The sequence below is a fragment of the Leuciscus leuciscus genome, assembly GCF_965113295.1.
Source record: "Leuciscus leuciscus genome assembly, chromosome: 11".
NCBI classification, from domain to species: Eukaryota; Metazoa; Chordata; class Actinopteri; order Cypriniformes; family Leuciscidae; genus Leuciscus; species Leuciscus leuciscus.
The window spans coordinates 19,854,269-19,879,705 of NC_138735.1; the positions used below are offsets into that span (position 1 = coordinate 19,854,269).

The following is a 25,437-nucleotide window of genomic DNA, read 5'->3' on the forward strand; positions in this document are numbered from 1 at the left end:
GGTCACTCCAATGTACAAACTGTTCAAAACATCTGGGGCTTTACCTTCCCTGCCCTGTAACTTAAAACCCGCCGGCCTCGCATACAGCGCACATTCACGAAGGAGGTCGTAACGAGTGAAAAAACAACGGTCTGTTGGAGTTTGCTTATTGGTTACTGTGTAAAGCACACATGACCGAACAAGTGTGCAAACAGCTCCTTTTGTGTATTATGGTACACAGAACGCGTCTCCATGGACGACTCTGTCACCTTTGCCCCCTGCGCTTGCTGGCCTGCTGTTCTGCGATTGCATTCCATGAATACAACTGCACGTCATCCTGCACAGCAATATATCTCAAGTACACTTACACAACAAGCATTAAAAGCTCCCACAAATCAGACATTGTAAATGCTGATTGTGTGAGGAAGACATGGTTAAGCTGATGGCAGTGGGTCTAAAATCCTTTTAGAAAAAGAAATCGAGTCTGTTGCGAGTGTTACGTCAGGTGAACGCTTTATAGTTGCTATGCAAACATACTGTATGTATGATGTTAAGGGTCAAAATTAAATTAAATATATAAAATACAAACAAAAAGAAAAAAACAAAACAAAAACAAAAAAACAAAAGCAAAAAAATGAAAAATAAATAATAATAATAGAATAATCAAAATAAACGCAGAACCTTTCAAAATAAAATAAAACAAAAAGCAATAAACAAAAAGCAAAAACAAAAACAAAAAACAAAACAAAAAGCAATAAACAAAACAAAAAGCAAAAACAAAACCAAAAGGAAAATGCAAAAACAAAAGCAAAAGCAAAAAACAAAACAAAAAGTAAAAACAAAACCAAAAAGCAAAATCAAAAGCAAAAAACAAAATAAAACAAAAGCTTTCCTTTTGAAGTAACTCGTTTGCCCATCTCATAATAACATCCTGGGTATGCGCACATATTTGCATGATATTTTGCCCAGCAATTGGAACTACAAAAACGGCACTAAGAAACAAAAAATACGTAATATTTCCAAAGTCAAGCCACTTGGTTGCACTTCAGTTGACTTGCTGGGTAAAAAACAGAGAAAAAGACTGGATAACAAAAACTTGCTCTCTATAGGTTATCTAATGAGGCCTGCAGGGCAGACCAGGTATTGTTATTGGAAGAACAGCTCGCTCTTGGCAGCAGCAGAAGTATGGCAAAACAGAAGAGGTGAGAAAAATAGCTTTTGGAAAATGTGTATTTTATATTTTTCCTTTTAAATTGAGTAACAATAGGCTCAATCACTGATGATTGAGATGTCGGTCGAGATGTGACCTGCTGCGTGTTAAACTGGCACAGTACAGATTGGGTTTCACGTTATCCAGGTCAGTCGTGAGGGCCAAGTGCTCTCCAAGCGTCTGTTGTTACAGCACCTTAAAGTGGTGACAATCAACCAATTATACACTTTCATTAAATCAGGAACTAGTACAGAGCAGTACAGTTTTTTTCAGGAAGACTTGTAGTTCAGCCTATTATTTGTTCATTTAAGCTGGGGTAAACAGGATAACTTATTCAATTTGCATTTAAAAACTCTCAAACTTTTTGTGTCATTGCTGGTCTTGGCCAGGTACAGTATTGTCTTGTCCAAATGCTTTTAAATTTCAGCGTGTCTAACCTCCTTACATAAAGGTTAAATAAAATTAAAACCCGTGAGCCAAGAGGGTCTCAATCTCATAATGGAAGAAGCATTAGGGTAATAGCTAACAGCATCTGTCTGATTACTGCTATTGGAAAACACATAAGGTCACAGAGAGCATCAGACAATGAGGAAATCCTCTTCCTGTGGCCCGATACAGCAAAGAACTCAGTCCAGCCCAAGTACATTAGTCTTTATGATGATCCCCAAACCACAAGCTTTAGCTGGAGCCATTATTAACCACCTGTATGAGAACAGCAGGTCACTTCTGCATATATTTAATATAAGGTGACTGCACACAATATGAAGTCAGTGTGATTTAAAAGGGAGGGATTATGGAAAATAGGAATTTCCTTGTCTTGTTCCTTTTATTTATTTATTTATTTATTTAACCTTTTTTTTTTATATACGGTCACAAAGCAAATGTCCTTTATTGTATGAGAGCCCATGTGTACAATATTTAGCATATTTGGGGATGCTGCTTATTTTACATACCAAGACAAATCATAACATCCATAACATACAGTACATAGAGGTCATCTAGATTAGAAAACCCTGCTGATGGAAAATGGTCATGTAAAACAAAAGTTTGTTTCGGTGGAAGAAGCATTAAAGGTACAATATGTAGGAATTTTGCATTAAAATATCCCAAAATCTCAAGGCCAGTGTTATATATTTTGTTAAGTTGATTACTTACAATATCCCAAATGTTTCCAACTATTTTTAAATAATGAGAAAATTGCGATTTTAACCGATTTTAACCAAGGAAACGGGGCGTTAGAGCAGGGGGGAGCTGGGAGTCGCCAGTCAATTGCGTCATATCCGCGTTACCCTCGGTTTCCGCTCGTACTGCGTGGAGTCCAACAAATGCGGAAGTTGTAGGCCTAGTTGTAGCCATAGACAGTATAAGAAGTGGACAGTCATCTCATTGGAACTCAATTGAGACAAGTGAAGCCCATTTTCAGCGATTTCTTAGGACTTCCGTTCCTGACGCGCAGACTCAAACAGAGCTTGACAACGTAGATGTGACGTGAGCAACCCGTCTGTCTTCTAGTAGCTGTGCCAAGAGAAATCTGAATCATTCCCTTCCGAATCTTGCAGAGACGGAGAGCGTGAGTAGGAGCTGTCCATGAGCTAGGAGCAGGAGAAACTTTTGCTAGGTATTCTGATTAATTATTTTGTAATTTTGCCTCCACGTCTCCCCGATTGCCTGCGAGCTTCTCCTCCCGTCCATATGGTAATCTCTCTACTGTGCGACAGAGAGTCGCCTGGTTATGACGCAATCGTTAGCCTACTTTTACAAAAACTGCTTCTACGGGGCCATAACGTAAGCTACAAGGTAATGGAGCATTTTATACATTGTCGTGTTTCTTTAGAAATAAATAATGGACAAATGGAGTCTTCAAACGCCTCAGATGTAAAGTTATTCGCTGTCAAAGTGACGCCAAAATGAATGGGAGTCAATGGGATGCTAACAGCAGGTGAAGTTCTGCTACAAGATGGTGGCACGCGGCCGGCTTCAACTTCCGGTCGACTTCCTTCCCGCTTGGTTGTAGCGTCTATCAAGCAACAAACTTTAGCTTGTTTCGTGCTGTCGTTATGGAACACAATTATTATTGACTGATTGCAGCTGGTTCTGTCGACAAAGCATGCTTAATTTTATATTTTCCAAATGTAGCATTCGGTAATAGTTATGTTTATGCAAGGAAAGTATTATTGCTTTAGGTTTGTGTTTAGTTTATTGACATTGTTTATCACGCCTGGTGTTTATGGCCATGTAAATAAACATAGCATGTGTTATACATAAAGATTAATCAGTATTTTGGCAAATGATGTGGGCATGTTCGAATGTACTTTTACAACAATTGTTTAGAACACGTAAAACTGCGCAGCGTTATCACAACAATGAATTCGACAAATACAGTAACATCTATGATAACCAATTTAGTATTAAACCTTACTTTTCTTGCTGTTAATTCATTTTAATGAAATAAAAGTGTGATGAGGTTCAAGAGTCAGGAAGAAGACGGGTCGGCGTGACTTGGACTCGTACTTTATTAAAATAAAACAAAACAAACAAAAGTCGCGCACAACGCGCATTCACCGTGGCGACGGCACAAAACAGTTCAAAAATGAGAGCTCGGATCCACCGGTTTTCTTTCTCTGCGTCCATTTTTCTCTCCAGTCTCTGATTCCAGCACGGTCTCTCCACGCCAATAATACTGCAAAAAGACACAGGTGTTCGTCATCTGCACTTGACCTACTGACGCTCGTCTTGTTTCTATCTCTCCCGTTACAGATCGCGCTGAACCACGCCCCCCCCTCGCCACAAAAAGCATGTCATTAAACGCAACATTTATAAAAATAGAACATCCATGAACATGATTTTTCGATTCCCGTCTGACTGATTTACATCCACGGTGGAGTTGAAAACAACAGTTCCCATCATTCTACGCTCCTTTACATCGTCATCAAGCTACGCCGTTGTTGTTGTTTGGAATGTGGCGCCCTCTAGCGGCAGAAAATGTTGCATATTGTACCTTTAACTAACATTATAAAATACTATTAAAAAAATAAATGAAACTAAATGCCACATGAGTGCAATGTCGAAAACATGTGCAAAAGATAATAAAAAGTGCATAAATAAAAAAATATATATTTTCCACAATTTCTTATAAAAAAAATATTTTTCCAATTTCCACAACTGCATCATTTGTGTTCTCACACAGTAAGAGAATATAAACTTAAAAATTAGCGTTATAAACATTTATTCTCTCAGATTTTTCCTTGTAAATATTTGATGTGAGATCAGATCACTGCTTATAGACTATTTTGACAAGTCTCAGCAAAATATTAGATATTGTTGAGACCGAACAGGCGACACATTTGAAATTATTGCTGTCCTCTTTATATAAAGGAACAGTCACACAAGGTTTGCACCATCCCCAGGCATGAAAACAGGTCAGGGGTAAAAAAGGTGAGAAGGATGCGGCAGCAAAAAATCCAATCCAATCAACTTATATATATATATATATATATATATATATATATATATATATATATGAAGAGTTCAGATGCAAAAGCCTCTAAATGCCATCTGAAATTTTCTTATAGAATGATCATTTTTATCAAGCTTGTATATTTAAGTTCAGTAATTTCACTTAAATGACAATTAATAGGTAATCTTCATTGCCATTTGAGTGTAATTATTGAATTTAAATATACGAGCTTGATAAAAATGATCATTCTATAAGAAAATTTCAGATGGCATTTAGAGGCTTTTGCATCTGAACTCTTCATATATATATATATATATATATATATATATATATATAGATAGATAGATAGATAGTGCTTTTTAATGTTGAATTCATCAATCTGGTGAAAATTAAACAAAGAAAAATTATTTTAGTTACAGTGTCTATCTACATTACTACTACATAATAATAGTTATAATATTAATCCCATGATAGTAATAGCCATATATATATTGTAAAACAAATGCACTGAAAAATAAAGGAAACTTTCATAATTAGTTTTGTACTAATTTCTATACTTGAAAGAGTATATTTCTATACTTCACATTAAAGGTGTGATTGGGCTAGCCCAGTGTCAATCAAGAAAAGAACCAAATGGGCCGCTGATCTACGTGTTTCATGGGGTGTCAGAAAAAAAAAACTAACGCTGACTTTTTATTGACCAATGCATTACACACTAATTACGCACTAACCCAGCGCCGCCAATTAAGCAAAACAAAACGAATGGGCCGCCGATGTACGAGTTTTATGGGCCGTTAAGACAAAAAACGAAACAAAAAAGTATGAGATGTATCGGCCCAAAAAGCACATCGGCCCACCGGGAATCTCCCGGTAGTCCCGATGGCATTAGCCTACATGCCTGGACGTCACACAAAACAAAATCCTACCTGTAGCCTTTCACCATCCACTTATTTAGCTGCTGTTGCATCAATTGACATGCCATCTCCTTTCCTCTTTTTCTTTTTATATGTTTAGCCCCCGACAGCTTTTTTGCATTATCCAGCTTTTTCGACGACAACTCACTACTCGTCCCTGCTCGCTCCGCGCTCACGGCGCCCGCGCCCGCTCGCGATATTATCCCGTCCTCTTCTAAAAATAATGACATTGGCAACATCGCTGTCTGTATCTGACAGGACAGTTAACATTGTAAGCTAACTTACCAAAGGCTTGCTTTCCGACGTGCGGTTGTTTGTTCGGCAGTGTGTCATCAGACTCGCGGTGTTAAAGACTTTGAAAACAATTCTGCCCTACTCTGACTCGGATTGGCTGTCAGGTTTCGGCATTAGGAATGATGATTGGTTTTTTAAAGCTGCTAAGTTTATGGTAACTATAGAGATATAGCGGGTAAATGCTGGCCACGACCACGACCCCCCCTCCCACCCCATAAATATTTTCTCATCGGATCTGCACAAATCACGTAGGTGACCCATTTTGGTTTTAAAACGGCGAATTTCGCCGAAAGGTGAGGAGTTTTCATGCCTGCACCCCCCCCCAATTTTTTTTTTATTAAACAGATTTTATTCGGTATTTTTGAGAAAAATAAAAGAACAGTAACACAAGGAGTGTCTATAAACAGATCGTAATGTACTTGTGCAACACTAATTTGAGAGATGGTGTGGGCGTCACCAAAGACAGAGGCAGAGGCACCAGACCCTCTGATTTTCTATCTAACTATAATTACCTGTCAGTTGACAAGCTCTGAGGCATAACGAGACGCAAACGAGCCGAGCAACCTTCCACACAGAAATGCTAGGGTGATTTAATACTTTATTTAAAAACATAACTACACTCTTGAACAAAGTTCTCAAGCTTATTATAATGAGTAACTAAGTCTACTGAAGATACACAGTCTGTCATAGAACAAATGGTGCAGTCCAACCTCTGTGCTCACATTCCCAAAACTTGTGCGATCCCTCCCTCCCGGGCCTCCATTTTGAGACTATTTTCCCGCCTTGATCGTCTGCCCTGCACGGCAGTCTAATAATATGCAGGTGGGAAGGAGAGATGGAGGGAGGTGGGCCAGTGCAGTGAAGCCTGTACCCTTTACCAGCCCTCTGAACAACCACCCGTCCAACACAAACAGGGTTTTCTCCAAACGCACTCATACAAACATACCCATCTAAAAACATATTCTCTGGTTGACCACAGGAATGTGGCTGGAGTCAGTTTGCATGGCGGTGCTGTCCCTGCTACAGCGTATTCTATTCAAATTCAACCTCACTTCACTAAAATGCAATCATTTGTCTAACAAAGTAGAGATTAGGTCTGCACGATTAATCGAAATACCGAAATCGCGACATGGCTTAGCGTGATTAAAATCGCAAATCGCAAAGGCTGCAATTTGATTAAATGTCTCAGAGTGTATAGATGTGCACAATCAGCTCTTGTTCTCAGCATCTCAGAGTGGCTTGGTTGCATATGAATAAAAAATTGTTTTATTATTATTGAATGCATTTATTTTGTGTGGCCTATTAATTGTCTCTTTCTACCAGTGTTATTATAGATAACTAAAACTATAACCAAAAAAAAAATAATAAAAAAATAAAAAATCATCACTAATAAAGTGAACTGAATATATTTTACTTTATTTATTATTTTCATTTAGTTTAACTTTATGTTCTAAAATAACTAAAACAGATTAAAATTGATAAAAATTACAGACATATTTAAAAAAATAACATACTAATAAAAATGTCAAATAAAAAAACTTTAAAAGTAGAACGAAACTGGAAACAAAATTAATTCAACATAAAAACTATAGTATCTCTATGATAATAAAAAGATAGTGTTTTACATATATGACTATTCTTTTAAAATGAAAGGACATATTCTATTCTCATGTGGCAATTTTGTTTTTTATTTATTATTTTAGAAGAACATTTTCCATCAACAGGCTGAATTCTTTTATGTGAATGACCTTTAATTATTGATTGTTATGATTTGCAGTTTGAGTTTATAACATGCATTTGGGAACGCAACATGTGCCAACCGAACCATCTTCACAAATGTGTAATGCAAAGTTTTTTATAATTCGACTGTTGTCAACAAAAAAGAAGCATTAAGAGCTTGATGGTTAAACGTATGAATTTGAAAATTAAGAAATTAAGACAGCCATAAATATTAGAACTGTTATTTTACAGTTGTACTGTAAAATAAAACTATTATTATTATTGTTAAATACTAGATGTTTATATTTGTATTAATATTATTGTTAAATACTAGATCTTTATATTTGTATTAATATTATTATTATTATTATTAATATTAAATATTAATAATGTATTGTTTTGTTTAATATTTTTATTTAGTAATAATAATCATAATATGATAATAATTATTAGTATAGTCATTTGGATATTTAATCAAATTTTTTATAAAAAAAATTGTTTATGCTAAAATTAAGTTCCTCTTACTCTGTGTACTTTGTTGGTTGAGTTGTCATAACTCAAAAAGATGAATGCAAGCTGTTGTGTTCATTTTGATTGGTTGAGCGAAAGCATTTGTAGAGTGTAGTAGAGCTACCAATAGGGTTGGGAATCAGTTCTGGAATCAAATAATTAAGGTCAGGAATCGGATACTTGTTATAAAATAAAAATGTCGATTCCACTTATCGATTCCAGTGTGTGCATTTTAATGTGGTTTTAAACCATTCAAGCCAAAGAAGACGTGAAATTCGGGTCTTCTTGCGCTTGAACAGAGAGAAACAAAATTATGACAAAATATCCTCATAAACACTTGCCTGAAGTACTTGTAACTTTAATAAGGATTAATCTATATATTGTTTATAAAAAGAAAGAGCAGTGTTATTTTACATTTGATTTCAAAGTTATATTTATTTGTGCTATTACTAATTTGCATTTGTTCTTATTGTATTACTGACTGTTTACTTGTCTTTAATGTGTAAAACTTATATTAGTATAGTCTAATTTATTAGTTGGCTGTTCATGCTGTGGATTTTTGTTCATGGTATTCAGCTGCAACCGAATATTTAGCAAAAAGACTGAATAAATATGTCTGATATCTAAATGTCTTCTTTTTTTTTTTTTACCATATTGGAATTAAAACTTTGTTTCAAATTCAAACGATACCCAAACCTAGCTACCACAGGAGACAGGATGAGTGTGGAGATAAAAACCCTGACGGTCCTAAAATGCTGATGTTTGATTGACAGCTGTCTTTCTGGTAAATCAGATTGCACAAAAACAGAACTGCACGGGGAATCGCAATATGCAAATCAAGAGTCGCAAAGACAAATTCATACTGCAGTTTCCAGCTTAGCGAATGGAACTCTGGCTGAAGCTTTGTTTTCATCGTGTGCAGACCATTCCCACAGTCTGCGAGTGAGGTAATCCGATGCAGAGCGGTCACATGGGTGGGCACGGCCTCTTTGCTTTCACAGTCGAAAGAGGAAAGCAGAGGAAATTCCTGACATTCCTGACAGGAAGAGATAATAACCCTCTGACCCAAAGCGTGGAAAACTGCCCATCTGCAAAGAACACAGACCCCCAGCCTCATTACAGGGGTCAGAACTGACTGTAGTCAGTGTGATTGTGAGGGGAGAGTGGCGTAAAGGAAATGGGGGAAAGGTTAAATAAGAGAGGAATACAGAAACAGAGAGAATCAAGGGCCGGTTTAAGCATCAAACGTTCGCTCAGCTGTTGCTTTAATAATTAAGATGCTCAGTCCACTGTGAGCAAACAAAGGTAACAAGGCTAATAAAAAACAAGTTCACAAATCTGTTTGCGGTCTTGTTCTAAAAGCTGATCCGAACGAGGAAAAATGAGAAAGAGATTAACTGTATATACATCCTCTACACTGTATTATCTTACTCAAAGCATTCCCTCAGGCTGATTTCTTCCCTAATCAGCCAGATGAGAAGTGAAGATCCATGTCTTACATCATGGGTTTTTAAATATGTTTGCATATATGCTGTGCTGATCACATTGTCAGTCTCGAGTCAGTTAGGATGATGTAAACCAGAGGACATCACAGAGCAGAGGCGAGACAGCCGACTGACGAAGACCAAAATTCCCCAAAATAAACTATCCCTGTAATGTCTACAAGGATGTTTTTCATGTCTGCATCTCCTAATCCATACTATAATTAAACTGGTATTGGAATGGAAAGAAACTGGACTTTGTAAGCCTTTTGACTGAATGAATATAAGAACTTACTACACTGGTCAGGCTGTTTGTTTTGTGTGCAATCAACAAAGAACTTGCACACACATTTTTATTTAGAAAGTTATTGTGTCTATATTGTATTACTTTGTATAATCCAGTGTTCTTATCTCATCACATTCAATTCTAAACTCAGCTAAAATTGAAAATAATATTTTATTTTACTATGGTGCTGTAAGCTTAACTTCAGCATGAATAGCAGTGCAGGATACACTACTGTACAGTATCAGTTAGTTGTTTTTGATAAGGAAACAATTGCCGCCTCTTACTGTGATGTCAAGTAAGCACTTGTTTGAAGCCTCTTGTGGGCATTATGATCAGTATCAAAGTACTTGTTTTGCTTTGGAGATAACTAGCACTTATGTTTGAGGGCTTTGTGAGGGCAAAGAGGATTGTAGCATGATGAACCGACTCAAAGTCATCACCTTGAGGCAGGGAGTTCCTTATCCTGGATGGACCAGGTGTGCCTTAAAATACAAATATATGAGGTAAGACTTGGTACAGCATAACTACAATTCAATGTTTCGTTCCACTGCCTTACACAAAGTTTTAACAAGCAAAAGGACAAAAAGAAGAATGATCTGTCAGGAAACTATTCATTTTACAATGCATTGAGCGAGACAAGGAAAAAGAGGAATTCTAGTGTTGAAGTCTGATAAGGCTAAGGAGTCTTTTATCCAATATGACAGCCTTAAAAGATACAATTTTTGTTTTGTTTTAATGGGGCCGAGAGCTGTGGGAACGGCATGATGTCCGCCACGATGGAGAGGAGCAGGCAGAGCGAGGGAATGGGGGGTTTGCTGACGGGCAACCGTAGCCGAAGGAGCCGTCGTCGTCCAGCAGGGGGCGGAGGAGTAGGAAGCCGTACACATACCCCTTTTCCACCAAAAAAGAACTGGTTCGGAACTTGTGCTGGTTCAAAGTTGGTTCAACTTGCGAACCTGTTTGTTTTTCCACTGACTAGAGATCCCAGCGAACGACGTCGTTACGTCACTGTGTACGTTGCCATTCGTCTTAGATTTCCCAGAAACGCTTGCGCCAACTTCAAGCATAACAATTACAATGGCGGACTACATCGTCTTTCTGCAAATGTTTCTCCTGGCTTTGCGATTGTATATTGGGGTCAGAAGAAGACGTTTAGAACACATTTGTGCTGCTCGTCTGGATTACTATAGATTGAGGTTACGTTCAAGAAGAAGTTTGACAATAACCCCACCCCCAGCCCCCGGCGTAAGCATGATGTGGTAAAAGAACGGTTTTAGTCCAGCAAAGAGTTGGTGCCGCTTTGGAACCAATTTTCCTGGCCGAGAACCGGTTCTTTGGCTGTCGAAACACAAAGAACTGGTTCATGAGTAGGCACCGGCTCTGAACCGGCACCAGCACTGCCTTGATGGAAAAGGGGTAACAGAGGAGCATCCAGTAACATAGCATGGCACCGCGAGAGACGGCCTCTCAGCTGGTTGAGGACTGGCAGTATGTTTGGGTAACCGGGCCCAGAATTATTTTTCTATCTTTTCCTCTCTCCCCTCTATCCCTACTCCTCCTTCCATCTCCTTTCTCTCGCCTTATCTGTCCTTACCCTCAGGTGCTGCAGCCGCCATGACGGGGAGTAGAGCGCAGTCTCGTGGATGCCCCCCAACCTGCGAAGGGCGATGGGGGTATGGGGCAAGCAGTGCGCGGTCAAGAGCAGTTGGAACGGAGTGATGCCAGTGGCACCTGTGCGCCACACCGGTCTCGAGTCACACGGAGGAACTCCGAAAGGATAAAAGGAGGAGTGACGACAGTGCAAAGGGGAGGACCAGGCCTGGGACATTTATGTTGGTGCTTTTGTCTTCTGTGAGGGATTTTCGTTTTGTTGTTTATGTTTATTTTGTCATTAAAGTTACGTTTACTGTTCGCCGGTTCCCGCCTCCTCCTTCCCTGAACTTGAACTTTGTTACATCTATGGAGCCGCATTTATTTAAACTAATTAACATGAACTAATTTCAATATTAAAAAGATGCGAGTTTCATTTTTAATTTAATATTATTTGTGTATAATATTTTTTTGTGATTTTATCTGACATATATGGTGGGAATATGAGAATGTACTGCTTGTAACCACTACAAACAATGAAATGAATGATCTGATCTTTTCCCCAAACTGCTTGGTAGTGACAGTGTTGGGGTGGTATGAAGAACTCATCTCTCATGTGAGTTTGTGATGTATCGCGTTGTTGACGGGACCCTTCCGGACCCCGCGGCCACGTTACTGCAGCTGAAGAAATCAAGGATGTGACAGACGCGGTGGAATTAGTCGCTGAAAATAATAAGAGAGATCTGACTATTCAGCCCTGTTACACAACACGTCCCACGTTGTTTTGGAAAAAGCAGAGGCAGAGCAGATGAGGTGGGAGGGAGAAAAAAAGACTGAAGATAGCAGATGTAGGACTACTGCACACAATATGTTTCGTGCTCTGTCTCTGTCTTTCTGATTCTGACATTAGCATCTGATCCAGGCATCTCACGGGACTGATGCGAAAAGGGCACGCTGGTGACAATGACAGTCTTACAAAGAGACGTGTGCCTGTAAGTTGATTTTATGCAAATAAAAGTGCTTGGATACACGGTTGAATTCCCCATGACTGGAATACAGAATATCGTATCTAAATTTGGTCGGGCGTCCCCGTTATTCAACTCGGAGAATGTCAGTGGTCATTTGCAGGTTACTGCTGCTGAAAGCAGGTAATCATGTCGTTTCCACACACAAACATTTCCCTACAGCACCACTGTTCCACTTTACACATCTCTCAGGAGATAAGCTCACCGTTAAATGTAGTTCACCCTTCACTTTGAAGACTCAACAGAGACTCTCAGAATGGCATCGTTTTACAGACCTAGACACACACACACACGTGCACTAGACTTGAAATATTCTGTTATATTCTGATGTGTCCTTTCACAGTGAAAATGGGAATTTTCCATCAAAAATAAAACTGAGCATGATAATTCAGTCATTACATTTAGGAAAAGCATTAAAACTGGTAAATTAGTGGGAGACGTGGCCTAGTGGGTAGTGCATATGCTGGCATTTATGAGCAGGCGATCTGAATTTGAATTGGAGATTTTCTGAAGAAAACGTTAATTGCATGAACCATATAAAAGCTGATGCCACGTTGCTAGTGTGTTATGGATGGTTGCTATGCAGCTGCTAAGGCATTCTGAGTGGTTTTAAAACATTGATATGTGGTTGCTAGGATGTTTTAGGTGGTTGCTTACTGGTCCAGATCAAAATAAGAGAAAATGTAAGTGGGATTGAGTGACCATATAAAATCGTTCCCAAGTTGCTAATTTATTGATGATGGTTGCCAGGGTGTTGCTATGCAGTAGCTAAGATATTCTGACTGTCTTTTAGAATGTTGCTTTGTGGTTGCTAGGATGTTCTGGGTGGTTGCTTACTGGTCCAGATCAAAATAAGAAAATGTGAGTGGGCTTGACCATACAAAATATTCCGCCACTTTGCTAGTGTGTTCTGGATTGTTGCCAAAGTGTTGCTATGATATTCTGACTGCCTTTTAGAATGTTGGCAAGGCAAGGCAAGGCAAGGCAAGGCAAGGCAAGGCAAGGCAAGGCAAGGCAAGGCAAGGCAAGGCAAGTTTATTTATATAGCACATTTCATACACTATGGGCAATTAAAAGTGCTTATAATAGAAAGGAATAAAAATAATCACACTATGACAATTCAATGTTGCTATGTGGTTGCCAGGATTTTTTGGCAGGTTGCTTATTGGCCAAAATCAAAAGTAGTAAATGTGAGTGGGCTTGACCATTTAAAACCTTTCACCACTTTGCTAGTGTGTTGTGGATTGTTGCCACGGTGATGCTATGCGGTTGCTATGGTATTCAGAGAGTTTTAGCATGTTTCTATGTGGTTGCTATGATGTTCTGGGTGTTGCCTATTTCCCCAAATCAAAAGAAGAAAATGTGAGAGGGCTTGACTATGCAAAACTTTAATAGTGTGTTGTGGATTGTTGCAAAGGTGTTGCTATGCAGTTGCTAAGGTATTCTGGGTGTTTTAGCATGCTGTTAGTGCTAGTTGCAGTTGCCAGGAAGTTTTGGCAGGTTGCTTTTTGGCCAATATCAAAAGAACAAAATGTGAGAGGGCTTGACCATTCAAAACCTGCTGCCACTATTAGGGTGTTGTGGATGGTTGCCAGGGTGTTGCTATGCAGTTGCTAAGGTATTCTGGGTGTTTTTAAGCATGTTGCTATGTGGTTGTTAGGAAGTTTTGAGTAACAGCTTACTGGTCCAAATTATTTTTTTTTTAAGTCTCTATGATATTCTGGTCTCTAGAAATGGCTCAGGTCTCTTCTGCAATGTAAGGATTTTTTTTGTCCATTTCATTGCCCACCAGGAAAATAAGACAGATTGGTTATAAAAATAATAGCACACCTCTCTTCAACAATCCAAATGATCTGAGGTATCATTCATGTCTATAGCACAAAGGTGTGGGAAGGCACACACACCAAAGATCAAAGCTCTAACTTTAGAAGTAAGAGCTATAATAATATTGACGCTTGCCATGGCAAGCATCTATAAAAAAACGGTAGATTGGAGTGTAGGAGGCTGTGAGTACTTTAACCTTTCACCACAGATCTGCCAGTTTAAAGTGATCTGATTCAAAAGGCAGCAGCGCTTGAAATGGTGTCAACATCATCAGAGCATGTTTTGGTCATGTCCCAGCCTGCCTCAATGTTGCCTCAATCTCCTGTAGCCACTATTACCCCTCAGCTAATAGAGTGAACTTGAGCCTTTATATACGGTGGCCCAGAAGTGCACAACACAACGATATTTAAAAAGCAAACATAAGTTCACAACACAACGGTAATGAACAACACAACGGTAATGAACAACACAATGGAAATGAGCCACAACACAACGGAAAATGTACAACACAACGAAATAAAGCCGCAACACAACGGAAATGCTTCCGACCACTAGAGGGCTCTCGGAGTGCGATAAAGCTAGTTTTCCATGCCACTGTTCTATAGAGTCAGCAGTCTAAAAAATATATCAACACCACAATTAGTTTTAACAGTATGTAGCTAACCATTGTATATCGACATGTATTAATTCAAAATCACCCACGTGCATTAAAGCTAATAAATAATACTTTTTAACCACTTGGTGGAATTGCCAGACGTTCCCTTAGGGATCATGCGCTGTGGTAGCGCGTCGAAGCATTCTCGAGTATAAATACGCAGCTATAATTCAAGTAGGTGATGCAAGTAATATTTTATGTCGATAATACTGTTAAAACTAATCGTGGTATTGATATATTAAGATTACAGACTCTATATTGTGTTGTACATTTTCCGTTGTGTTGTGGCTCATTTCTGTTGCTTTTAAAATTTCGTTGTGCTATAAACTACTGGGCCACCGTAATTATACCCAGTTTAAAACACATTCACAGAGAGAACCACTCTGAACCCAGGGGACCGCTGACTGCCCACAGAGCCAAGGTCGGTAGGTCTCAAATTTAGACTCTCTCCACTGGAGGAAACGGCTGTTTCTGCCACTGTGAAAACAGGGTACAATATCTAAATCATGCAGTTATGAGGATTAACATTAACATATAATGGAATGTTAAAATGGTCTTGGATAAGTCAATATGTGGACATAAAAGAAAACTGTAAGGTTCTATGAAATCCATTTTAGTTTTCAGAATCAGAATTGGAAAGAGCTAATTGCTAAGTATGTTTGCACAAACAAGGAATTTGTTTTGGTGACAGAAGAAGCTTCCAGTACAGAGACAACAACAGTACACAGATAGTAAAATAAAAAATAAAGATATACAAATAAGATACACATAATGTAGCCTATATAAGATATAAATAAACAAAAAAATAAATACAAAGTAACAGAAACAAATACATTTATTTGTTTTGTCACTGTTTATTAATATATTATTTATTATATATATATATTTTCCCCCAATTTCATTTTTTCCATTTTTTTTTTTAGGTTTAATTGTTCTGCATTTAAATGGTTACATGAAATTTTTGTCATTAAAAACCATGTCTAATTCAATGAAATCATGAAACTTGCAACAATTTATCAAAAGTTTAACATTTATTTACATTTTTTTCCCAAATTCTGTGTTTTTTGTATTGACTTTTCTGTTTTCAGTGTTTAAATGTTTAATTAAATGAATAAGCAAAAAGCATGTCTTATCAGTTGAATTCATAGATCATGAACAATTAAATTTTTTTTTTTAAATAATAGGGCTCTATAAAACATTTTATTCTTTCAGATTTTTCCCCCCAGATTTATTCTTTTTTTTTTCTGGATTTATAATTTAATAAAAATGTATTATCAAAAGAGTGGTAATAAAATGAAGACATAAAAACAAACCATTTAAAATTCTTTTAAAATATAATAAACAAAAATTGGCAAACAAAGTGCTGCACAACAGACGTTTACATTTAATATTAAAACATAGAACAAAAATAGTGATATTCCATAAAAAAAAATTGTTTTATTGAGCTACTGCAAATTATTGCTATTTGAAACATCTAATAAATGTGTATGTATAAATAAGTGATTTGTATTTTTTTCCACTTCTTATGAAAATTACATTCTAAAAAAATAAGATTTTTTTTGATAAATAAACTGTCAAAAATGAATTAAATAAAACATAACATTAAAATATATTTTAAAAAATAATAAAATAAAAATCGTTATTGAATATTTTGTTGAAAATCCATATTTATGAAAATACAGTATTTCTGGTACCGAATGCCTTGTACTATTGCAGCTGGAATGATGATTAGCATTCGGTCCAAAACAAACCAGAAGCAAAGCTCAAACAAAGCTCAAGAGATCTGCTGCATAAATAACACAACAAGCACAAACATATGCTGAAGCACAAATTTATACTGCTACTCTTAGAATCTACAGAGGAGCTAAATACAGAAAACCTAAGACTGAGAGAAACATAGTATTTCACACATTCACACTAAGATAACATATACCAACACATTAACACACACCCAGCGCCATCAAATGAAGAACTCAGGATGGTGCCAGTGAGTATCATTACACAAGCGGAAGCGAAGCCCACCCACACTATCTGACCCTCATGACTTCTGGCTACTCTGACCGCCAACAATCTCCTCAGCTTCCTTTCAACACCTCCATCAGCCTTCCAGAAGCCACAAATCCACAGACGGGCGTCTTCAGAGATGACATTAACAATTAAAGAGAGGAAGAGTGTCTTAGGAAGAGAATAAATACCTCTGAGGCTTCTGATGGTGGGTCGGATTTAGTGCGGACCGTTTCTCACAAGCGCCTCAAGCTTCTGCATCTCAACAAGCCTCCAAGATCTCCCTGTTGCCTTCATTAATATCGATTTATCCAATTCAGATTGTTCGAAAAAAGCTTCACAGTTGCGCACAGAAAAAAATAACAGAATCAGTGATGCAAACAAAAGATTTGTGGATTTACAGTACATTGTTAAAACATTCTGCTTGAAGATCAAGATACGTCACGCCAACTTTAGGAGGAAATGGAAGAGTTTTAGTCTGTCCAGCAGGTTTGATCATGAAGTTTAGCCAGTAGTAGATGACTGGCTTATCAATGGCCATTAGCACGATGATCATGCTTGTTAAAAACTATAGAACACAACGTTTTGGGATTTCTGCAGGAACTAAGTGAGAATGTTTAAACTGAGAATTAGGAGGTCAAACATCCTTTTGATATTGAGCAAGGCGACAAATCCATATTGCATAAGGACCACAACGTTGGTGCTCTCCCGTGTTGAAATATGATTCTGTAGGAGGAGCCAGGCAGCTTCTAATTGGCTGACGATGTGAGCGGTGTGGGGATAAACATCTTCGCTCAGACACTTGCTAATCTGATTAAGGTAAACGGCTCATCCAATGATTCCTGACAAAGTTAAGACTTATTAGAGCAAAGCTGGTCAGTTCAGCAGCAATGCAACACCAAAGCATGGTGCAGTACAGTGAATTCGATTAAATTCAATCCCATGTTGGAATGTATCTGTAGCCCCGGGATAGCCTGGGAAACTCTTCCTTTTGAACTCTATTAGCACGTCATGTTCCAATATGCTATTTATAGAGAGCAAAGCATGATGGGGGAAGCCAGAGGCATCTTTATAATGTCTCCTTAATAATAATGTCATCTCACTGTCAAATATGTCCCCCGTCTAAATTAATCATAGACGTCCGTATGAATGTGTATGGCTGTGGCTTTAAAGAAGAGGAATTTAAGATATACAATTTCTGAGACAGTATGTAGAATACATTATTAAATAAAACTGTAATATACCATATAATAATTCGATCTGAATACATACATAAACTACTTTTCAAAATGTTGTGGTCAGCAAGATTTTTTGAATTCAGAAAGGAAGTATTAAATTGATCAAAAGTGACTAAAGAGTAAAGACTTTTACGTTACAAAAGATTTCCATTTCAAATAAATACTGTTCTTTTGAATTTTATATTTATTTAAGAATCCTGAAAGGAAATGTATCACAACTGTTTTCAACATTAGATAAAAATAAGAAATCTTTCTTGAGCAGCAAATCAGATTTCTGAAGGATCATGTGACACTGAAGACTGTGTAATGATGCTGAAAATTCAACTTTGACATCACAGGATTAAATTAATTACATTAAAATAAAAACAGTTATTTTGAACTGTTATACAGTATTTCACAATATTACAGCTTTTACTGTATTTTTGATCAAATAAATGCAGCCTCAGTGAACATAAGAGCATTATATATATGAAGAGGGATGCACAATATAGTATTTTGATAATTTGGCCGATATTAGAGTTTTTTTTTATTTATCAGTATTGTTTGATATTGAATATTTAATTGTTGTGCATGCTCATTTCCCCATAATTTTTACATTTAATGTCCAATTTGTCCATTATCGAACACTCAGTTATAGTTCATCTTTAAAAGCAATAATAATGTAATACTGTTAAATGTAATCTTTAGCAAATCACAAAATGAATATTCCTTTTTTATAGGCTATTATACATTATAATGTTCTGATGCCTAAATTCTCTTGTAGCAGTTAAAATTAGTCATTTTTAGTTTTTATTTATATGCACAATATAGTATAATTTTAATATCAGTGCATCCATACACGAAAACATCGAAATAAACTGCTTTCCCTCATCACAATCCATGCCTGCATAAAGCTAATAATCCATAACTTGCATGAAGTAAGCCAAACAGACTGCATGTCAACCACAGATGGATGATACAGGGGTTGTTTATACAGTTGGTTGGATAATAGTGTTTCATGCTGATTGTATGATGTCATCATGTGCTTCCTGACATTAGCTGGCCTGGCCAATTCCCCAGCGCTTATGCTATGAGTTTTTGTGGACTGACAAAACAAGGCCTCATGCCTTGCAAACAAACATAATGTGTACTCTAATCAACTGGAATTATGAGCACATATTTGTCATTTGCTGCACACTCACTCAGAGACCAAAAAAGGCCTCCAGACTGTACACCCGACCGCATTCGGTATGCAAGGCTAAGATTGCAACAAGAATGCAAAATGAGAGCATATTCCCAAATAAAGTGGAAGGAGACCTAACCTTGACTGACTATTTCTCTTAGAGACTAAACGCTTTTAACAAGCCCTAAAAGTCTCTACCTCATCCATCACGTGCATCTACAATTGGATTCGCTTTATCACCTGTGACGGTGTTTGTCCCGAAACCCTCAGCAATAAGATTCCAATGTCAACTTCATTAAACTCAATACATTATGCATAAAGGTGCAATCTATAAGCACAAACACCAGCGCCGCACTCAAAACACAACATGCATTTGTCAGATGCTTCTTTGCTTACAATGAAACCGATAGGTTTCTGAAAATAGCCCCATCTGGTTTGAAATATTCAGCAAGTGTGGCCGACATCCAAGGCCACTGGGTTAGGAGAGTTTTACACCGTACGAGGGGACCCGGTGTGCAAAGCTTCGTTTTGGAAAGGGAAGGTTGTGTTTCTGCATGACAAACCTCGAAAGCTATGCTTCATTATCCTTTTTTTAGCTGTAGATGAGAAACAGTGGCATCTTTTTAATGAGATTCTTTAAATGCAATCTCAAAGAAAGCTCTGAATATCAAAAGCAGAGATGGGAATTCCTGGCCATGCAAAATCATAAGGGGTGTTCTTGCTACATCAAGCAAAGTAAATACATTTATTATATGAAATGTCAGTGGGTATCCCCCTCAATGGACTTCATTTCATCTAAAAAACTTAATTTCAAGTTAAAGGAATAACAACACAACATGGAAGTAGATGCCATTGGAGGTTTTAAAAACAGAAATGTGAAGCATACAGCGCACTTACAATAATCATTCTGTATTATTTGAACTGTAAAGTTGTTTTAAATCATCAATTTTTATTTATTTGATATAATTTTACACATCATGGCTATATAAACAGTGAGAATGTCATGAAAATTCACCATATCTATTTACAAAATGCATGTTATTGATCTCATTTCCTCCATGGAAATGTTTCATTTTTCACTTTTTTTTCACTTTTTTAATTAAAACGTCAATTCAATCTTCTCGTAAAACGATAGACTTATCTTTGGTGGCGAATTTTTCAATTCCACTCAGATGCATCGATAGAGAAGAAAGAATCTGTCATTGCTTCCATTTCAACCATTCATTTTCAGTGTGTCCCAGATTTCTATTTTTTTGAAGAAAAGAAGAACAAAGTGGAAATTATTTTGTGTTGATTAAGTTTAACTTGTACTGAACCTGGAATATTTCTTTAAAGGACATTATTTTCAATCATCAATCACATTAAATCTGTTCAAAGAATTACTGTGATGTAAAAAATTTTGCTATAGGGGTCCATTCACTCCCATAAGAGGTGGCAGGCTGGCAGCCATGGCTTGATTTGCGAGTGTGCGCTTTCCTGTTCTTGAAACATGGCCGTGCTGAAATTAATATTTATTTAGGACCACTGCTTTACCAGTTACCACTTCATGGCAAAAACAAAATACGCCTGGCTGACAAACAGAGCGTTGAACTTATTCTCTGGAGCCGAGCATAAGAGGCCAACATTTTTGCAGCGAGAAACATCTCTGAATCTAATAGGCAGAATTCGAGCTTAGCTGGCATCCTGTCTCATCCTAAATCAAAAAGTATGTTAAACTGATACTGATATCAAGACATGAGGGATTCCTTTGTCATGTGATCCTCTCATAGTGGAGGTATCCTCAGTCAACTGATCCAACTTCCCGGTGAGAGGGCGCCTTACGTCCCAAAACCAGACCTCGTCCTTCTGCTCCTCTCTCGTCAAGTAAGCCCTCCAACATGTGGGCTACCATCTGTTTGTGCTCTAAGTGACTGTAAAATGTTTATGTTGTGTTGTTATCCTCAGAAAAGCAGCCGAAAGCCACATGAAAATAATTTACGTGATTTATTTCCTCGCATTAATTCATTTGGGGTAATCTCATAACTTCATCTCACATTAGTGCGTGTTGTGTTGACTTAAGCAGGCACAAGACTTCCATGGGTTTAAACACTCTCTTGAGAACTACTTAAATGAAGAAGCAATTAAAAAAAGCCACTGATAACTGCATAAGGAGTTTGTTTCCTGACGCTCCATGGAAGTGCTATGGAATTCAATAAGCATTTGATACCATATTGTTTTAATCCCAAGAAAAACAAGGGGTTTAACCGCATTAGGCTTCAGATGGTGACCAAAACAACTCAAAATGTGTCAAGAGCACTTGGGGAAAGTGCCAGGATGGAGGAGATATTGATTTGCTGGGCAAACTCATTGAGTAAAATAAATCTAATTTAGAAGCACAGCAAAATCCAAAGAGAAAATTAACTAAGACATTTCTGCTTCACTGTTAACCCAATCCTTCCAAACTACAGACAGCAGCAATCCACCTCTTACACTGAAATTACATCAGTTAAACTGATTCTTTCATCCACAGTTATTGCTTTCAAGAGAGAAAACATCAATATTTCTGAGCAGTACAATAATGCACGTTTATCATTTGAAATGCAGAAATTGGTACAAAAACTGGGATCTGAATGGCAAAGCAAGTTCAGTGTTTTGATTTCAGGCTCAGTGGCATTAAATAATTTGATCCGCTTATTGAGGCTCTGGCTCCAGCACAAGCATTAAGATTGATGCTTAGGGAAATAACTGTGAGCGAGTACAGTGCATCCATGTTAAATACATTGTTGCTTAAAACCACGAACAGAAGGCAGCTGACTGGAAACACTTGTTTTGAGATTCTCAGTCAGAAGCTGAGAACCATACATTGAATTTTTTTTATTTTTTTTTTATCTTATTCTGTATTTTAGTTTTGATTTCCAATAAAAAAACGTCAATCCTATAAAACATTAATAATAATAAATTATTGTTATAAAATATGACAATTAAAAAAAAAAAATCATTAGTCTTTATAATCTTATGGATTAATAAAATCTTAAGAGCATCAACAGCAAAGCCGCAGTGATTCCGCTGTCAAAACAAAAACATCCAACATCCAGTCACATAAGCGGGCGCCTATCGCCTTACCTTTTTCTTGACAAGAAAGGATCTCTTCCTCCTTTGGATTTGCTACCTGGGTAATGATGGACGTGTTGTCCATGGAAACGGGATTTTATTCCTCCTCAGTCACTTATGTTTTGATAATTTTCAGCTAGCCTGATGCTAGCGAGCTAGCGGAGTGAGTCCAGATGGCAGACGCACCATTCACCGCACACGATCTTCCACCACCGCATCCACATAAACATACAACACACACTTCATGATCATACGGCGATCGATGCAAGACGATATGCTCCTGTCAGATGACGGCAATCGGCGACATTTCAGCCCTCGTGTGAAATCAGGTCTATGGAGATCAGTGACAGAGTGTGTAATAACAAAGAGTCTAAATCTGCAGCCGCTCTTTCTCTCCCCTTCTCTCAGTGTGTATGTGTGTGTGCGCGCGCACACACATGGTTTGACCGTGTGAAACTACCCTTCAGAAAAATTTACCATGGTAAGGTAACCCTACAGTTACTTTTACTTGATATCAGCCACACTGTCAAAAAAAGTGGGGGAAAACGAGAGAAAAAAAGTTTGTGTACACTTAAAACAAACAAACAAAGGATATTTGACACTTGGATATTTACAATTTGCGTGGTATCAAAACCATCTAACAAAGAAGTGTCAAGTAAAAAAAGAAAAGAAAAAAAAGAATAAATAAAACCCCACATAGGCCTACAAAAACAACTAGTTTAGTAATCTGTATTACAGGTCAAGCTGTTAAGTTTATTGCAGTTTATTTATTTATTTTTTATATCTGGTCTGATCTTTATGTAGCCTAAGCTACAGCACTTTTTGATCTAGTTTATTTGCTCTCACTTTAGACAGCATATCTCACATTCATAATAATGTCATTTCAAACCTGTTTCAGACCCAAGAACCAGGAAACCATATGAAACATCAAATTTAAAGAATCTGGTGATGAAGAAAATTATAAATTCTAGTCTAGCTACATTACGCAGAAGAATCTATGGTTTAGAGGGGAATGATTTCGATGAGATAGCCTACTAAGAGAAATTGCAGTGATTTCAGAAATGTTTTAATGACAGGGCGAGAGGTGGGAGGGGTGCTGAATATTTTATGAAGGTGGGTGTTTGATCTTAATGTTTAATAAGGCAGTCTGTGTGATGCAACCTTCACCTCAACTAGTTTTACTGCCTATTTATCCTTTATCACATTTCTGTATCTTTTTTTACGTTTTTAATATGAATAAAATATTATAAACAATGCAATTATAAACAAATAAATAATGCCAACAGGCCATTAAAAGATATATCATGTTTGGTGCTTGTTGTTCTGTTGAGCTGCTAAATTAATTTGGATTTTTAAAAACCGAATCAGAATTTATGGTTGTTCTAATAGCCTAACTCAAAAGAAAACATTCAAATACTACAGAATATTATTTTAGCTAATAATGGAAGTCTATATAACTAATGGATGACGTTTATATGTAAAGTAGAGTAGGCTACTTGTAGTGTTTACTTTGTGGCAAATTGCTTTAGAATAAATAGATTTTCTGTTTATTGTTATTCCACAGTTGTTCCAAATGAGGCACTGTTTATATGTGTGCTTATACTGACATCTGGTGGCCGAATAGTACATTATTCGCTGAGTGTTTAACTCCTGGAATCCTGTGCTTGAAGATCAACTGATCAAGTCAGTTGTGTTCATTTTGCGCAAACAAGTGTTTGTTTAAGGAGACAATTGGAGAGGAGATTATATTATATTCCCTTTAACATTTTTGAAATATTTGTATACAATATGTAAATTGTATTATATCAGTATATTCATATAGCCTAAGTAAATTGTCTTCTCTAATTATATTCTCCAAAGTGTCTTCCTGAGGTAAGCTACTGTGGATGTTGTAATGATGAATTATTGTTGTTGTTAGGGTAGGGGTAATCTAGACTAGCCAAAAATTGAGAAATTACCCTTGCCATTAAAGCAGGTAATCGGTTAATGCATAACATGTGCATGTAAAAGATAATATGTAAACAAGCTTTAAAAAAAACAAAGGTCCATTCATCTATCGATCTCAAATATTGAAAACTAAAATCAATGACACCCACGAAATTAATGTTAGGACATCAGAAAAAACAATTGTTACAGGATCTGGAATATTCCTGGGATTATTTTGGACTGGAATTAGTTCTGCTACCCTGCAATGAATGAATTGCAACAAGAAAAAGGTCACCGTGTCTTCTTTGAAATAAAAAGAGCGTGTATTGTAGAGAATATGATAGCACTAATAATAGTAACGCACAATTACATAAATTGAGTCAACTGCCAAGAGCTGACTTTATTTCCTAAATCATGATATTGTGTGAATTATTCTATTTTTTAAAAAGGAGGAATAATTATATTCTTGATTTGAACTTATATTGTGTAGCTTTATTGTGTGTTTTTTAATTGTTATCTCCGTTGTAATGTATGTTTTATTGATCTGTATATTGGGTTTTTTCCTTCTTTTTTCCACAAGGTGTTGCGTTCAAGAAGTCAATAAACAGCCTACTATTTAAAATGATTTATTCTAGTTTTTAAAAATGAGGAATAATTATATTCTTGATTTAAACTTATATTATGTAGCTTTATTCTGTGTTTTTTAATTGTTATCTTCGTTGTAATGTATGTTTTATTGATCTGTATTTTTATTTTTATTTTCACAAGGTGTTGCGTTCAAGAAGTCAATAAAATAGCCTACTATTTAAAATGATTTATTATTAATTAAAAATTTTCATGTATTAGTAAAAATGTATTTATTTAAAGCAGGATTTAATTAATTTTTTAGCTCGTTCTTTTATTATTACTTTTCACTTTTTTAATTTCGATTTATTTTCGAAGACGGAGAGATTGTGGCGAATCTGCCATTTTTCAATTAAACTCAATCCAATATTACAAAAAGAAATGGCGAAAGTGTCGAACAGAATCCCTGCCGTCACTTACTCATTTTTCGGGATTTCATCATTCAGTTC

At 36.8% G+C, this 25,437-nt stretch overlaps 1 protein-coding gene and 1 long non-coding RNA gene across 3 annotated transcripts in view; both read right to left on the bottom strand.

The window, feature by feature from the left end:
- vill (villin-like) overlaps positions 1-22,862 on the bottom strand; it is a 61,545-nt gene extending 38,683 nt beyond the window's left edge. For both annotated transcript variants that reach the window (XR_014209783.1, XR_014209784.1), the window contains exon 1: positions 22,451-22,862. The gene's annotated coding sequence lies outside the window, so the exon portion shown is untranslated. The remainder of the gene's footprint in view (positions 1-22,450) is intronic.
- LOC309509061 lies at positions 5,316-6,166 on the bottom strand. Its single transcript, XR_014209786.1, has 2 exons — positions 5,915-6,166; positions 5,316-5,628 (listed from the first exon to the last, which is right to left on the bottom strand). It is a non-coding gene; the product is annotated as an uncharacterized lncRNA (long non-coding RNA).
- Positions 22,863-25,437: the final 2,575 nt, after the last annotated feature.